We start from the raw sequence: 15315 nt of genomic DNA on the forward strand, positions 1-15315 counted from the left end.
GGGCCGGTAGGGGCGCGAGGGTCGACGCCGTCGTCGGGGCAGAGGGCGTCAGCGGCTGCGGCGGCGACGTTGAGCAGCCTGACGGCGTCGGTGGCGGCGGCGACGGCAATGTTGAGCAGCCTGACGGCGTCGGTGGTGGCGGCGACGGCAAGGTGGAGCAGGGGCGTCGGGCGGCGACGACGAGGAGGAGCAGGGGCGTCGGGGGAAGAAGTGATGGATTTGGTCGAAACTGCTAAGTGTTTTCTTATATACCCAGGGCATTGGTCCCGGTTCGTGACAGCAACCGGGACGAATGCGACCTTTAGTCCCGGTTGGTGCCAACAACCGAGACCAAAGGCCTCTTTTCAGCAGCCCAAAGGGCGGGAAGCGGCGGCCTTTGGTCCCGGTTGGTGGCACCAACCGGGACTAGGGGCGGCATTGGTCCCGGTTGGTGCCATGAACCGGTACCAATGCACCCCTTTAGTACCGGTTGGTGCCACCAACCGGGACCAAAGGCCTTGTGCTGCTGCCCGCGTCGAAAGTTTAGTCCCACCTCGCTAGTTGAGAGGGGCGCGCAGTAGTTTATAAGCCCCACTGTCGCACCCCTCTCGAGCTCCTCTCCATTGCAGGCTTACGGGCCTAATTGTGACTGCTATGCCTGATGGGCCTACTGGGCCTTACGCGGGCCTGAATCCTGGCCCATGGATGGGTTTCTAGTCGTATTCAGGCCGTGGTGGCTCAGTAGGTGGCAAATTTTTTATTTTTCCCAGTTTTTTTGTTTTCTTTTTTGCTTTATTTTTAGTTTTCTTTCTACTTACAAAAAAATACTTATTTATTTTATTTTATTTTGTTTTTAATTACTTATTTAATTTATTTTATGATAATTCTTTTTGCTATTAAAGTTTCTAACAAACAAAGTTCTTTATGAAAATTCTTTTTGCTTTTAATGATTTTGAACATAAAATACTTTGATAATTTTAGTTGCATCAATTTTATATAGTTTTAGTTTCATAAATTTTAGAGGTTGCTTATAATGTTTTGAACAGAAAATACTTTGATAATTTTAGTTTCATAAATTTTATTTATGTTATTAAAGTTTATTTTATTTTATTTTATTTTGTTTGTACTTATATATTTCATTAAAGTTTATATTATTTTTTCAAATTACTTATTTATTTTATTTTATGATAAGCTTTTTGCTTTTAAATTTTCATGCATTTACTGATTATTTTGAGCTATAAGACCGTCAAATTGAAAAGCATTTCAAATGAACTCTGAAAAGGTTAAAAGTTGGTATGATATCAACATTTCACCCACATAGCATGTGCAAGAAAGTAGAGAGTGTTACGGCAAAAACTGGATGCACTTCGTGTACAAAACGGACAATCTCTTTCGAAGTATCAGGGTTTCATACGGAAACTCGTATGTTATAAAAGGATTTCATTTTTTAACTTATTTGAACTCCATAGTTTTTCTATGTTCAAAATGCACCATTCAAAGCCACATCATCAATTTTCAACCCTTTCTGACTTCATTTGTTATTTTTCATGCATTTACTGATTTTTTCAGCTATAAGACCCTGAAATTGAAAAGCACTACAAATGAACTCTGAAAAGGTTGAAAGTTGCCTTGGTATCATCATTTGACCCACATAGCATATGCAAGAAAAAAAAGAGGCTTACGGCAATCACTGGATGCACTTCGTGTACAAAACGGACAATCTCTTTCGAAGTATCAGGATTTCATACTGAAACTCATCTGTTACAAAAGGATTTCATTTTTTTAACTTATTTGAACTCCATACTTTTCCTGTGTTCAAAATGCACCATTCAAAGCCACATCATAAATTTTCAACCCTTTCTGACTTCATTTATTTTTTCATGCATTTACTATTTTTTTCATCTATAAGACCCTGAAATTGAAAAGCATTTCAAATGAACTCTGAAAAGGTTGAAAGTTGGCATGGTATCATCATTTCACCCACATAGCATGTGCAAGAAAGTAGAGAGGCTTACGGCAAAAACTGGATGCACTTCGTGTACAAAACGGACAATTTCTTTTGAAGTATCAGGGTTTCATACGGAAACTCGTCTGTTACAAAGGGATTTCATTTTTTGAACTTATTTGAACTCCATACTTTTTCTGTGTTCAAAATGCACCATTCAAAGCCACATCATCAATTTTCAACCTTTTCTGACTTCATTAGTTATTTTTCATGCATTTACTGATTTTTTTCAGCTACAAGACCCTGAAATTGAAAAGCACTACAAATGAACATGGATAGATAAGTGACCAAATTAATAGTAGTTAATCATCACATTAAAACCAAAGTACGTACATAGTTCAAATTGAACAACATATAGCTCTCCAGAGCATCTAGTTAAACCATACATTGAAACTATGTAAAACCTTTCAATGCAACAGCAAATGCGATCATAATCACAACTAAGGTAACAATTGATCCAACGGCATAATGATACCAAGCCTCGGTATGAATGGCATATTTTCTAATCTTTCTAATCTTCAACCGCATTGCATCCATCTTGATCTTGTGATCATCGACGACATCCGCAACATGCAACTCCAATATCATCTTCTCCTCCTCAATTTTTTTATTTTTTCCTTCAAGTAATTGTTTTCTTCTTCGACTAAATTTAACCTCTCGACAATAGGGTCGGTTGGAATTTCCGGTTCAACCACCTCCTACATAAATAAAATCTATGTCACGTTGGTCGGCATAATTGTCATAAACAATAAATGAACCAAATATTTATAAAAAGATAATATATATACCACATCCGAATTATAGACAGGACGAGGGCCGACGGGGGCGGATACCAGAACCATCGCACTATATAATAACAAGGAATAATAAAAGTAAGAAAAATTAGACAAGAATCTATCTCAACTAAGAATTTTTTTCTTTCAGAAAGAAGATAAGAACAAGAGGCTCACCACAGTGGTGCCGGCGACGAGATCGGCGCGGGCGATCGACGGCGGTGAAGACGGGGACGGGACGTGACGGACCGCTAAACCTAAAAAAATCTCGGGGAAAATGGAACTCGGAGGTCGAGTTTCGAGAGAAGAAATATTAACTAGTGTGACTCGGACATTTTATCAAACACCTCATGTGCATAGGAGGTGATCTAGAGCACCCAAATACCCTCCCCTCACCGGCCAGCAAAAAACAGAGCAGTGTGGAGTGCTCTGCTCGCCGGCGATGGGCTATATATAGGCAAATTATTTGTCCCGGTTCGTGGCTGGAACCGGGACCAATGGTTATGGGCCAGGAGCGAGGCCCATTGGTCCCGATTCGTACCTCGAACCGGGACAAACGGGTCCAAACAAACCGGGACCAAAGCCCGCGAGGCCCCGGCCGGCCACCTGAGTTCACAAACCGGGACGAATGCACCCGTTGATCCCGGTCCGTATAAGAACAGGGACTAATGGGCTGACCAGGCCGAACGAAAGCCTATTTTTTACTAGTGGAATGTCTGCGCAGCCGGGCCAAAAGAGGCAAGAACTGGAAGTTCTGTGGCAGGTCGAGTGCCAGAGTGCGGAAGACGCGGCGAACGAAGGCCTCCGGGTTCGCGCAGCACGGGGCGCCGGACGGGGTGATGCGCGCGTAGGCGACGCTCTGCATAATGCGCACCGCCGTATCATCATCATCAGGACTGCGTCCATGGTGATGGTGGTACACCTTGACGAAGTCCGGTGGGGGTGGATCGGCGTGGCCGCGGGTCGCTGTGGCAGCGGCAAGGGAGCCAGGACCCTTTAAATGGTTCACGGAGGCCGGGCGGTCGGAGGGGATCTCCAGTGCCGTCGCACCCTCCGGCAGCAAGGCGTCGGCGGGCAGCATCCTGACTTCTTGAGAAGTTGAGAGCGCAAAAAGCACTGGAAGGTGTCGTTGGGAGGAAGGAAGAGCTGTGCTGATTTTATGGCACGGGCCACGGGCATGCATGAATCGTGGTTGGCCGCTCGCCGTTGCCGTGTGGCCGCAATAAAGCGAGGAAGACACGTCGGGTCGGACTGTGGCAGCGCAGGGCATGCATTTGACATCAGCTGCCATTGTTGCTTGTGACAGAAGGCTAGGGCGCCATTGCCCTGCGCCTGCGGCCTGCCTGCGAGATTGTGGCGTGTACACATACATACGGAGTGAATCAATTTCTCAAGATAGTGGACTGATTCGTCAGTGTCCAGTCCTGTCGCTTGACAAATGACAGGAGCAAGGCTCTGCTGCACGGAAGCGTGTAGCTTGGGCCGCTGGCTGCATGGATGAGGATGACCCGCTCGACTAATGGCTGCAACGCGAAGTGAGCTCCATCTAGGCCTTTATTTTAAAATATTCAAAATTTTCAGTTTCACAATTTTTAAACATATAGACACGCCTATACAAGGATGTACTCCCTTCGTCCATATATGGGGTCTAATACACAGGAATATATTGATAATAGTGACGCAAAAGTTCACGTGAAAGTGAACCGGCGGGAAGGGCTTTCGAGGGCGTGCCAAATAATTGGCTTCGTTCCAAGCAGTTGCCCACACACTCAGTCAACGTCAAAAAATTGGCTTGGCGGACATTAGCATCGATCCAAACAGCCCCTTAGTAATTTAGCCAAAAACATATAGTTATTTGAAAACATTATCAAAATTTGGGATTTTTCTTAGAATGGCACCAAAACTCCAATTTTCTTTCCCGCGTCACCGACTGGAACGGCAGCACTAGGGCCTTCTGCTGCTCTACCGACGCGCTCTTGACGGCGGCGGCGGCCTTGTCCGCGTGCCCGGCTCCGATGTAGCTGCTACTCCTGGCCCGGCGTCGCACATGGACAGGTTGGGCGTCGAGTCGCGGGCACTCACCGGCGGTGCCTTCTCGATCTTGAGCTCAGAGCCCCGTGCTGCACCGTCCTTGGCGGGACGGGCGGCGGCAGCGAGCTCGCGGCGACGCGCGGACAAGTTGGGCGGCGAGGTCGCGACGGCGGCGTGCGGCGCCGGTTGCTGCGGTGGCGCGACCGCGGGCGGGCAGCGGCGACGCTAGCGCGGGGCAGGCGGGCGTGCACGTCGAGCGGGATAGTGGGGAGGCAGAGGCTGATTTGTGGGCCAGCTAGCGGAGGAAGGCAACCAGCGCGAGCAGAGGTGGCCAAACGGGTCAGCCCGGCACGATACGACCCGGCCCATGCTAATCGTGCCAAGCACGGCACGGCCCACGGAGGCATGTTTAGTAAGTGGGTCGTGCCGTGCCGGCCCACGTGTTGCGTCTCCAGGCCCAAGCACGGACTATTTAGTAAACGGGTCGGGACGTTGGCCCGTTTAGCACGCTGGGCTGCACATTTTTAGCCCGTTGGACTGATTTTTAGGCTTATTGGGCTGTATTTTATGTATATATAAAAAAATCTGAAAACAATATATAAAATAAATGTGCCGTGCCGTGCCGTGCCGGCCCATGTGCCAAGCCTCCAGGCCCAGACATGACGCAAGGAGTGTCGCGTTCCGGGCACGGCCCGTTTAGCCCGTGCCGTGACTGGCCCATGGCGGTTCGCATCGTCGTGCTCGCGGGGTGGCCTGGCTGGCCCGACCGCTATAGCGTGAGTGTCCGTCTGTGTCCACATTGCCTCATTTTGGCACAAATTTGCTTCAGGTTTGGGGTCGGGCCGGGCAAAAACAGACGTCTACGGACAACTTTGTTCGTTTGGATAAGCCCGTTGGGTCAAGTTTCGCCCAAACATACGTCGCACACAATTTGGGGTCATGCGGTGGAGTTGGCATGACCCGCACTCCCCATATCCAGTCCAAATCTGGGGATGATATGGGACGCCCGAACGCACCTGAGCACGCCCGCCACGTCAGATCCGACCCACACTGGCCCCCAACCCCACATAAAATGGACCCTTTCCGCACTCCGGCCGAAACCCTAGAGGCATTCCACTGCACTCCACTCCCCTCCTGAATTACCTGGCTCTTCTGTGGCTAGCTCCGGCATTCTCCTTCATGGCGACGCCTAGATCTGACTCTGACATGTACGGACCTGAGGACTAGGAGCTCATCCCTTGCAACCTCGAGGAGCATATGGCCGTCTGCGCTGCTCTTCGATGCTCTTGGGAGGAGTGCGCCCTCCACGGTCTTTAGCGAGCTGGTAGGAATTCGTTGCCCAACTGGCGGCCGAATCCGGGCCGGCAGATCTCGTCGCTCGTTGCCAACAGCGATCACCATGATGGCATTGCGCAACCCCACCATGCCGCTGGAACCTTTTAGGTGGCACCTCGTCCTTGCGGCGTCAGGCGCCGAAACGGAGCTCATTTGCGCCTCCATGACCCGACACGAATCCGAAAAGGAGGCGTGGCATGCCGCCACGCGAGGCTTCGGACGCGGTTTGAAGCGGAGGCGGTTGCCGTGGCCCTCGCGGCATAGGGGGGCATGGCAGCGAGCGACGCGGAGGAGGCTTCGGCAGCCTACGACGCGGCGTCGGAGGAATTTCGCCGTGCCCGCATAGCCGAGAAGCGGCAGAGGAGAGCAGTCAAGGCGATGGCAAAAGACCAAAGCCGGGCGATCCACGGCATTGCCAGACTGCCCCGCAAGTGGGAGAAAGACATCGATGGCGGCAGATCAGACAACTCCGGCAGTGAGCAGATCCGCCTCGATCCGTTCTGTATCTTCGACCGCTATCGCGGCAAGGACGATGGCAAGGCAAGGGCAAGGCCGGCCATGGATGAACTTCTCCCGTCATCGTTTTGCTTATAGTTAGGGCATGTCAATTTTTGATAGTCCGATGACATGTGTTTAGCTACGTACAACGTTGCATGAGCTAATATGAATTTGATTATTCGATTTAGATGCATCCGGTTATGGAGGAGCTATTTTATGTGTTGTCCGTTCAGTGTCGACGCGTCCGCAGGCCCGGCCAGGTCCGCGGACGTTTGGGTATCGAAATTTGATACTTGTGGTTATAGATGTTCTTACACAAAAACTTACTGTTATTTAAAAATATTATCAAAATTTGAGATTTTTCTTACTAGGGCACCAACTCCAAAAGGGAGTTTTCATTTCATGAAAAAAAGAGAAGAAAAAACAATGTTTATTCTAGAGCCCTACACGACACGACAACAGTACAACAGTGCTGACTCCACCCTCCCGTAGTCGAGTAGGGCTATAGTGCGTAGCAGTTGTCAGCAGCAGTGCTGCGTGCGTGCTCCATGCTGCTTGTAATCACTTCACGCCAACACTTCTTTTTCTCTTTCCATCATTAACCAGCGCTTTCTCTTACGTGAGCCAGTGACCTTGCGAGCCATGTCGAACGCTGTACAGCACAGCAGCAGCTATCACTTTCCGTAGTCCGGCGCTGCACAGTGCACACCCTGACGGAGTAAAAGCCTGATTCGAACCCACCCCGCACGCTTCACTTAACGGCAAGACAAATTTGACTTATGCACGAAATCAAATCATAAAATGAACTGTCCGTGAAACTATTTCACGCGGCTGACCTTTTTGTGTGACGCCCGACACGAAGGCGCCACATTACACTGTGCAACGCCTCACAGATAGGCGCTACACGGCCAGTGTCGCACCTGTGTGATCCGAAAATTACTAAATCAGTGTGCAGCGCCTGAGAGCTAGGCGCCACACTATACAGTATAGCGCCTAGCTCCTAGGCGTTGCACTAGTGCAACGCCTAGCTGAGAGCTAGGCGCCACGGGTCAGCCACGTGAAATAGCTTCACAGACAAATCATTCAGTGATTTGATTTCGTCTATAGGTTAAATTTGTCAAATTTGCCTCACTTAACACCGCTGCAGAAGGCTCCTGCCACAGCTGAACGTCCACGAAAATCCAACCCTGCTGCCATTGGCATGGATGGTCAAACCAGAGCGCCGTCTCAAAAAGTCCACGGATGCATTTCCTTTATCACAATCGACAAATGCATTTTGGTTTACTTTAGTTTCATACAAAATCGTTTTGCTTTACTTTGTTAGGCCATTTCCAACTGCAACCCACGGATTCCCTCCTGCATCCGTTCGCGGATATGGATGCGGGAGACCGCCATTCAATCGTAGCCGCATATATCTGGTCTCTCTTATTTTTCTAAGTCCGCACGATCAAATAGCCGTATACATAGGGTGCATACGTTCAAATAGCCGCATGCCCTAGTTCAAAATTTTAAAAGTTCAAATTTTACATTCCAACATTGTTGTCCCCTTTAACCGCCCACTGATGCTCAATCAGATCTTCCTTCAGGTGCTCGTGACTTGGTCGATGTCGAATTTATTGATGCATTTGAATATACTCTTCAAATATAATCGGATTCTGGACTGGAAGTTGGATCACCCATGTTCTCAAATTCTAGAGCTGCGGCAGCATCATCACCTCATCCTTGAAGATCATGATGTGCATGATCACAGAACATGTCATCGCCTCCTACAAGGTCTCCGGATCCAATTGTTTAGTAGGTCCACGAACAACTGCAAAACAGGCCTGCAGAACTTCAAATGCCCTCTTACACCCTTTCTAACTGCTTCTTGTCTTTGGCCAAAATGAGCCTTTTTCTGGCCAACTGGGTTAGAGATGATGCCCACAAATGTAGCCCACAAAGGATAGATACCGTCAACCAGATAGTAGCCCATGTTGTACTCATGTCCATTGACAATATAGTGGCAAGGCGGAGCTTTTCCTTCAGTCAGCCACGCAAACAACGGTGATCGTTGCAGCACATTGATGTCATTGTGAGACCCGGGCATTGCCAAAGAAAGCGTGTCAAATCCAGAAATGTTGTGATGCAACTGCTCCATGCATGCCGGTGGCTTCTTAGCATGACCCTGATATTGCCCTTGCAAAGCATTCGGGCAGTTCTTCCATTCCCAATGCATGCAGTCAAGAGTCTAAGCAAACCTGGCCGCTCTCTTGTTTCTGAGATTGCCAAGAGCCTTTCGGTGTGTGCCACAATTGGTTCTCTCAGGCCATTCATCGGACAGTTGTCGGGCATTGAGTATAGCGTAGCGGATTGTACCTGGTGGGGCGGTCGAAGGACAGGGGTTGAACGACGATGGAGGAGAAGCAGGTGGAGCCCGGCTGGAACGCTAGAGGTGATGGAGACGTAGAGTTCCGGTAGGGGTGTGGCGTGGCGGCCAGGGTGGTGCAGCGGGTCCGAGAAAGAAAGAAGGAAGCAGAGAAAATGGGAAGGATGGAGGCGTGGGTCCGGGAAGGGTTTTGGGTGGGCCGAAGTTGTCGGAGTCCTACGTATCTGGTGTTCGGACTCCCGCAAAGCTCCCCTCATTTGTCTCCGTTTTGCGCAAGAAAGTAAGTCCGTACCGCACCGCAGACCGATACATGCCCGTGTTGGATGATTTCCGCAGTCCGGACAACACAGTCCAAACGGATGCATGCGGTTTGTGGGTCCGCCTTGGAGATGCCATTACAAAATCATGTGTGTTTTTTCTCATGTAGGGTCTTGTAACCTTTTTTCTTTGTTGTTGAAGAGTACTAAGTATATAAGAAATTAAGAATACATGAACTTTATAAGAAAGGGGAATAGTGGATCACACTTGGCAAACTAGATTATCAAAATAGGTCAGGTGTTTTTTCAATTATTTAATAAATCTTAAAATCTTAAAATAATAATTTGTCTCGCATCTTATGCGCCGCTGGACACATGAATCATCCAAATATTTTTTCGATGATGTTTCTTAAATATATGTATTCTAAACATCTTTGACTATTTTAATTGTTTTAAGTTTCCAATGAATGTACTATTTTTTTGAATTTCCACCGGGGAGAGATTTTACCACCTGAATTGTATTCATTTGCCTATAAGGCTTTGCAGCCTATCGTAAGATAAGTTCAAGTGAACTAGAAGTACAAGGGAGGGTGGCACAAGGGAGAAGAGATAAACAAAAAACAACTCACGCCAACAACACAGATAACGAGGGGAACAACGAGGAAAAACACAACAAAGAGCAGGATAGGAGAAATCTAACAGCATTGGCCAGCCGGACCAAACCACGACACTGCACCGTCGACGCAATCGAAAGGCTCCACGCGTTCGAGACTGCACAACTCCGCGACACTACCTGTGTCGCGAGGCACATTCAAAGGGCCACACAAGGCCGAGACGACGCCACGGCACATTTGTGACACCACCATAGTCGAAGGGCATGCCTAGCAAACCAAGAAGTGCATCAAAAGGCACCTCACAACCGAGATTGCACGATGACGCGATGCCACATGTGTCGGGGTACATTCGAAAGATTATGCGAGGCTGAGGCGACGCGACGGTACATGTGTGCCAACGATGTAGCCGCAAGGCACTGCCAAGCAGAGATGCGTCGCGGAGCACTCGAGCAAGACACACACCACCGTCGACCATAGACTGGTCGCACCACCACCATCGACCACCAACCAAAAAACATCCCAAACCTCAGTCAAGCAACATGCAGTAGCATCTCCGAAGACAGGCGCCACCAAGATGGTAATAATGACATCAAGGATGCCACCGCCATCCGATCCAGTAGCTGGTTCTAAGGCTTACACCCCAAGAATGAACAGAGTAGGCGAGCAACCAAGGCATCACACAAGGGCAACTCCAAGGAGGGATCCGACGCCGAAGGTCGTCGCTCCTGTCGGTGCCGACCGAACTCGACACGGGGCTTTCACATGTAGCATCACCTGCGCCACCCTTTTGTTGAGCCACGTCGCTGCTAAGACCGGAGTCACCGCCGCCTGGAGGCTACCAACCTCCTGTAATGATGGCTACCAAACACGCAGAGAACTAACAGCAGGCCGCGCAATTAGCCACAAATGGGTAGAAGTGAGCACAACGCGACGGGGGGTGCGAGATCAGGAGGAGGACACGAGCAGAGGAGGCACCTCCCGCGCCCTACCTGGATCTTCCCAGAAGAGATGAAATGGCTGGCCATCGGCCTGGCCCTGCCCCCACACTGCCCGAGCAACCGCAAGTGGTGGCACGACCACCACGCCAAGGCTAGGGACCGCAGCCCCGACGCCCAAAGCCAGCTGCTGGCCTGGATTAGGCGCACCGGCCAGATCTGTCGCTGTGGGGAGCGCCTATGAGCGCCACGACCAGGCGCCGGCGAGCAGGCTGCTCGCCACCTAGACACCACCCCCTGCTCCCCTAGCGCTCACCGCGCCCTCGGCATCGAGCTCGAGTGGAGACGCCACCGAGATGACCTCGGCCACCCAAGCACCATGCTTTTCAGTTGATCTCCCCGAGCAACTGATGTCGCTTCAACTATGTCGGTATTTCCCCAAAGAGGAAGGGATGATGCAGCACAACTACGGTAAGTATTTCCCTCAGTTATGAAACCAAGGTATCAATCCAGTAGGAGAACCAAGCAACACTATGTAATTGGTACCTGCACACAAATAACAAATACTTGCAACCCGACGTGTGATACGTCTCCAACGTATCTATAATGTTTTATTGTTCCATGCTATTATATTATCTATCTTGGATGTTTTATATGCATTTATATGCTATTTTATATGATTTTTTGGACTAACCTATTAACCTAGAGCCTAGTGCCAGTTTTTGTTTTTCCTTGTTTTTCAGTTTCGCAGAAAAGAAATATCAAATGGAGTCCAAATAAGCTCAAAATTTACGAAGATTTTTTATGGACCAGAAGAAGCCCCCGAAGCCAAAGAGTTGGGCCAGAAGAGCCACGAGGCCTCCACAAGGGTGGAGGGCGCTCCCTACCCCCCTGGGGGCGCCCTCCGGTCTTGTGGGCTCCTCGTGGACCCCCCTGACTTGTTCCCGACGCCAAAAATTCCTATAAATATAGAAACCCCTAGAAATAAACCTAGATCGGGAGTTCCGCCGCCGTAAGCCTCTGTAGCCATGGAAAACAAATCGGGAGCCCGTTCCGGCACCCTGCTGGAGGGGGAAAGCATCACCGGTGGCCATCTTCATCATCCCGGTGCTCTCCATGACGAGGAGGGAGTAGTTCACCCTCGGGGCTGAGGGTACATACGAGTAGCTATGTGTTTGATCTCTCTCTCTCTCGTCTTCTTGATTTGGCACGATCTTGATGTACCACGAGCTTTGTTACTATAGTTGAATCATATGGTGTTTCTTCCCCTCTACCTTCTTGTGATCAATTGAGTTTTACCTTTGAGGTTTCACTATTATCAGATTGAATACTATTATGGATTTGAGAACACTTGATGTATGTCTTGCGTGGGATACCCGTGGTGATAACGGGGTATTCTATTGATTCACTTGATGTATGTTTTGGCACTCAACTCGGGGATTCCCGAGATGACATTGGGGTAATCTATGCGTAGGGGCTGATGCACATTTTCGTCCTTGTTTCTCCGGTAGAAATCTTGGGGCACTCTTTGAGGTTCTTTATGTTGGATTGAATATTATGAATCTGAAGTTGTTTGATGCATATCGTATAATTGACCCACCGATACTTGTGGTGACATTGGAGTATCTAGGTGACATTAGGGTTGACTGATGTGTGTCATATGGTGTTATTTTACTACGAACTCTAGGGCTGTTTGTGACACTTATAGGAATAGCTCAATGGATTGATCGGAAAGAATAACTTTGAGGTGGTTTTGTACCCTACAAGCAATTTCATCTTATGTTCTCCGCGATAGGAACTTTGGAGTGACTTTTGATGGATGACATTGTGTTTGAGAAATGGCGTCAAAGGACACAAAGTGTCTGAACCACGCAGGCATGGATGATGGTTTGATGGATGACATTGGAGATGCCCTTACACACCTCCACTCCTCGTGTTGAGTCATTCCCCAAACCTTGGGGAAACTCCAACACAGGGACGCAAACGGACACACTTTTTGTTCATTTTTTGTCTGTATGGTTTGCCAGTTTGGCCAGTGTCCGCGCCAATCTTGGCAGTGCGCCCAACCGGTGACCCATTTGGTCCGCCTAAGTCGTTTTTTTTGCCAATTTTGACATTCTATACATATATCAAATGAAAATAAAAAATGGAACATTGCACACGAATTAAAAAACAAATCACATAGTTTTTATTACAACGCAATAAATAAAAATTGCATAGTTTACAACCAAATGGATTTAAAATTGTAGCAAAATACGTTGGGAAAAAAAGAGCAAATGCATCTCTTGATCTCCTACATGAGTCCACATATACTCAACCAAATCATTTTGAAATTGAATGAGTTTTCCAATCACGCATTTCTTAATAAAATTGGGTGAACTATGCATACATTGTCGTCCATACCCACGCTCAGTGTTTTCACCCTAGAAATCCCACCCTTGGTCAAAGAGGCTGTCATCACACTCATCCTCTATGATCATGCTGTGCATGATCACACAACATATCATCACCTCCCACATCTTCTGAGTGCTCCATGTTCTAGCAGGATGCCTAAAAATAGCCCATCAAGATTGGAGCACACCAAACATGCTCCACATTATTCCTATTACTCTCTTGTTCTTGGGCAAACCTAACCTTCTTCTCTCCTACGCGCTTGTCTTGACAATCATGGACCATTGAGGATAGATACCATCAGCTAGGTAGTATCCCTTGTTGTATTGGTGGTCATTGACCTCAAAGTTGACATCTGGGGATTGGCGTACCGAAAGCCCAGTGAACACCTAAGAACGCTGAAGCATGTTGATATCATTGTGAGAACCTGCCATGCCCAAAAAGAGTGCCAAATTCAAAGATCTTGTGATGCCACAGCTTCAAGTATGACCGTGCAAGGATTCGAGCAACCTCGGCACATTTCTGATAAAAGGAGAAGCCAAACTTTTCAATGGCATCAGGCTTGTATTTGAAGTAATCATCATACCCCATCAGTCCCTCTCGGAGACGGTTGAACACATGTCTGGCCATGCGGAAGCGTTGACGAAAAAGATTGGGAGGGAATAGTGGGTGATCGAGCTTGAAATAATCGTTGTAGAGTAGGCAATGCCCACTTTCTCTGTTACGATTCAACCCCAGAGCATCGCTCGGGATCGATCCCCTAAACATTGTCCGTTTGCTTGAGATGTGCTCATTGACGACCAAAGTAGGAACCACAAATCCCTCATCCTTGAACTTATCGTCGAACGATGAACATACAATGTTGTTGCAAAAACAAAACGCATCCGAGCCATCCACAATTGCTCATTCAGAGTGACGAATCCGTACCTTGTGGGCGTGGAGGAGCCTTGGCCGGGCAAACGGACTAGCATCTTGTGGGCGTCAACAGAGGCGGGCGTGGGCGAGTCACGGCTACCGTCCTTGGTCTGTCGCAGTAGGCCTGCCCCAAGCAGGGGCCCTCCGGCGGTGTTCGTGGAAGTAGAGGTGGTACGTTTAGGGCTGCCGGCGCCGCCAGGTTAGGCGTGCCTTGTACTAATCTGACGTAGGGAATTGCACAAACCACCACTTATTTGGGCTAGTGTTGCACAAAACACCTACTATACAGGTTTGTTGCGAGAAATACCATATATTGGTGTAATACATTGCAGATAGGTCTAATCTAGTGTTTAGAAGGTACGCCTACTGCGCGACGGCTGCAGCCTGCAACACTGTCACCCGCACCGTGCAAAACACTCGGTTGTTTTAAACAGTTTTGGCTCTGTGAACATGCTGGTCCTCAAGATTTGTCCCTCAACATTCAGAAAGGGTGAGATAAAAGAACTTCAGAGAGTCAAATACAACACCGCACCCATGGAAATAATAGTTGAAAAGGTAACTCGTCAGGATGTAAGCAAAATCTGAATTAAACATCAAACATGTAGGGTGAAAATGGAGTGGAACCGGTTAGAAATGGCATATGCTACACATTTCTCAGCTGCAGGACTAAAGAATCAAGGTGTGAGCCAGTTGCTCCCTTCAAGATTGGGCTGTCCTTTGTGTACTCAGTTTGTTCACTAAATTTTAACCGGTAATCTGAATCACAACATTTTTAAACATTGGCAGGAGTGTTGCATATGAATATATTTTCAGAAGAGAGAAAATTGGGTTTCAAACCCTGCTGACCAACAAGAACATATATATACTTCCTCCGATTCATATTAATTGACGCTGCTAGTGAAGTTTGTACTAAAGTTGTACTCCCTCCGTCCCAAAATAAGTGTCTTAAGAGCAACTTCAACAGGCGATCTATTTCGTCCGTCCATTTGGGTCAGCGCGGACACAAAAGTCGGCCCAATGCGCCGACCCAAACGGACGCGCGTCCGCTTGGCGTCCGCCTGCCGACCCATTCCCGACCCATTTTTGAGCAAGATTTGCGTCGGCGCGGACACGAGACGGACGCACGCGCCTTCTTCTCCCTCCGGGCCCGCTCGTTGATGGCAGCCTCCACCATTTCCCTCCCCCCCCCCCCCCCGCCATGGACGACGACCTCGACG

The sequence above is a fragment of the Aegilops tauschii genome, chromosome 5, assembly GCF_002575655.3.
Source record: "Aegilops tauschii subsp. strangulata cultivar AL8/78 chromosome 5, Aet v6.0, whole genome shotgun sequence".
NCBI lineage: Eukaryota > Viridiplantae > Streptophyta > Magnoliopsida > Poales > Poaceae > Aegilops > Aegilops tauschii.